This window comes from Corvus brachyrhynchos, unplaced genomic scaffold (genome assembly GCF_000691975.1).
Source record: "Corvus brachyrhynchos isolate BGI_N302 unplaced genomic scaffold, ASM69197v1 scaffold85, whole genome shotgun sequence".
In the NCBI taxonomy this organism is placed as follows: domain Eukaryota; kingdom Metazoa; phylum Chordata; class Aves; order Passeriformes; family Corvidae; genus Corvus; species Corvus brachyrhynchos.
The window spans coordinates 238,844-241,800 of record NW_008238634.1 but is presented as its reverse complement, the minus strand read 5'-3'; positions in this window follow the sequence as shown (position 1 = coordinate 241,800).

The window sequence follows — 2,957 nt, the reverse complement described above, 5'->3', positions numbered from 1 at the left end:
GCGAAGGCAGCTCCAGCCTCTCAGGGAAAAGCTGAATTTTGCAGCACGATGAGATTTTCTCATCATTTTTTTTTTCACAAATTTTGTGGGGTGATGAGATTTTTATCTGAGTTTAAAGTAGAGAGGAGACACGAAAATGTTGTGAGCGCACCTGTGCGGCCTCCCAGGGCGGCTTGAACTCATCAGGCGCTGATTAAAAACCTCCTGAATTTATCAAACGCTGCTTAAAAATCCTTCATCAACTCCCAAAAGCTGCCGATGCCACCCGAGAGCAGCCCGGGGCTCTCGGGAGGGACAGCCCTGCGCAGCCCAAGCTGTTTAAGCAGAGAGGAGATTAAGAAGTGACTTAATCCGGGCTGAGCCTGAGGGACGAGGTGCCAGCGGGTGCTAAAGGACACTGCAGAGGAGCACAGGCAGGGAAGGACGGCAGAACGCTCCCAGGCTGCAGCCAAGAGCTGCTTTTAGAAGATCTGAAATTCAGATATCACAGGGACAGCCCTCGGAGGCCAGGCTGAGCACAGGGCAAAGGGGGGAGGTTACAAACCCCGTTTTATGGGGTGCCATGAGAAAACCCCACTGTTACCCATCCCCACTCAGCGACCAGGGCTGGGATATCACCGACTGCCCAAAAAGAAATACAAACCCAGCTCAAGGGGACAGAAAGAGCAACAAACTTCAATTAAATGCAATAAAAATGAGGGCGCTTGGGTGTCAGAGTTCAGCCAAGAGCTGGTTTTAAGCCAGGAAGTTTCTCTTCCCCTACAAGGTTTTCCGGCCCTGCAGAATTAAGGGATTCTTCAAAACCCAGACCAAGAGGGGACCCAAAATTACTCTGTAAAATCAGGTGTGAGGGAGAGAGAGGGAAAAAGAGGAATGAGACCAGCAGAAGGGAGCAGAATTAGAAGCAACGGGTGGAATTAGGAGAGGCTGAAAAGCAGCAAAGACATCCCAGCTTTGATTCCAGGAGCATCACAGAGCTCCCCACAGATCCCCGAGCTCGGTGTCCTCCAAACACCCCATACCTGGGGGGGGGAAACAGAGCCCTGGCCCAGCTCCTCCCAGCCCCGGGACTGGGGCAGCGCTTCCCTGGGTCCCAATTCCCATTTGGGAAGCAATTCCTGTCTCCCAGAGCTGCACAATGGAGCCCCCAGAGCCAGAGGGGGAGCGGGGCTGGAAGGGACTTCAAGGAGGAACCTCCTCCTTGCCCGGCCCTAGGGCAGCAATTGCTGCCCTCAGCCTTTCCCATCCCCCAAAGCTCTCCCTGCTGGCTGGGACACGAACCCACCCGGACAGATCGAGGGCTGGGCCCTGCAGTTCCCCTCTGAACCCCTCCAGCCCCCAGGAACATCTCCGAGGAGCCAGGAACTGATAAAACCCCAAATCTGCAAACCAAGGAGGAGCAGGAACTGATAAAACCCCAATTCTGCAAACCCAAAAGGGCCAAGAACTGATAAAACCCCAAATCTGCAAACCAAGGAGACCAGCAACTGATAAAACCCCAAATCTGCAAACCAAGGAGACCAGGAACTGATAAAACCCCAGTTCTGCAAACCCAAAAAGGTCAAGACCTGGTAAAACCCCAATGCTCCAAACCCGAGCAGCAGCAGCACCCCGGGCACTCCAGCCAGGCTCGGAGCTGTGCTCTGGGAATGCTGGTCCTGGAGGAGAAGCCAGCCTGGCTCCTGGACACACAATTATTCCATGATGCCCACAAGAAATGAGTCACCTTTTTTTTTTAAAGAAGTTTCCACCATCCTCTTCTCCTGACTCTCGTGTTTACCCTGAGCTGCTGCAGATTAACTCCAAATCCTTGCTGCTCGTTCATATCCCCACACCCAACAGCGAATGAATAAAACCCAAACCTCTCCCAGCCCAGACACTCCGAGTGTTTCTCCTGTGGGAATGCAAAGCTCCACATCAAGCCCAACTCCTCACCTAACTTTAATACCAAGAAACAAGATCAGCTGCACTTCGTCCTCTGAAATGGAAAAAAACCCACCCACACTCTTCATCCCGGCAGTTCCCACCCATCCAAACCAGTTTTTGAGGATTAATAAATCTAATTCCCAGCACCTCCCGCTGTTCAGGTTACCTTGAAAAGTTTCCCGGGAGAGCTCCGGGAAGAAAACCGCGAGAACTCCAAATAAACGAAGGAATGGGGAACTCAGGAGTGAATCCAGAGCTCTGCTGCTCCACAGATTCAAGGCTCTGCCACTCGAGCTCCGTGCCAGCGCTGCAGCACCGCTGCAAGTCCCACAGCTCCGAGCCCCTGCTTTGTAAAGAGGCCCCAGGAGCGGCTCCAAACCATGACTTGGGGAAACGGAAGGCACAGGAATGAAGGGGTGCGAGGGGGGCTCCAGCCCTGAGTGCACCCAACCATCCCCACCTGGCACCGATTCCCTCCCTGGCAGCACCTGGGGCTGACGAGGAGCAGCTGAAACCCCAAATTCCCCTCACAGCAGGCACCAAACTCGGCCCCGAATTTAACTCGGAGATAACGCAGCTGTTCCCATTTTAACCCGAGTATTTTTGTAACGCTCCTGTCTCCCCCCTTCTCTCAGCGATCAGAATGTGGCTACAAGCAGTTATAAATATCCTCTCTCCATTCCTACCGCCCCTAATCCAGGGGATAACGCACACACCTGCGCTCAGACAACATTTTGGGTGGATTCAAAGCTCTTTGGAGAACTTCTCCATCACTTTAAAGGCGGGGAAGGAGGGATGAGTTATCTCAGCATCTCAGGGCAGCGATGCTGACTTGGTCCAGCAAGCCCGAACAGGGCTTAGGTGCGGATAATTGATCTAAAATAATCGCATTTTTTGAGAAATCGGGTGATTCCTCATCGGACACACCTTTTAGATTAACACTACAGAAGCCACTGGGGCAAAAGCTGCCCTGCCGCACAAATAAATCCCCAAAGAACGGCAGACGCAGAGGGATGGATGGAGCAGGGAAG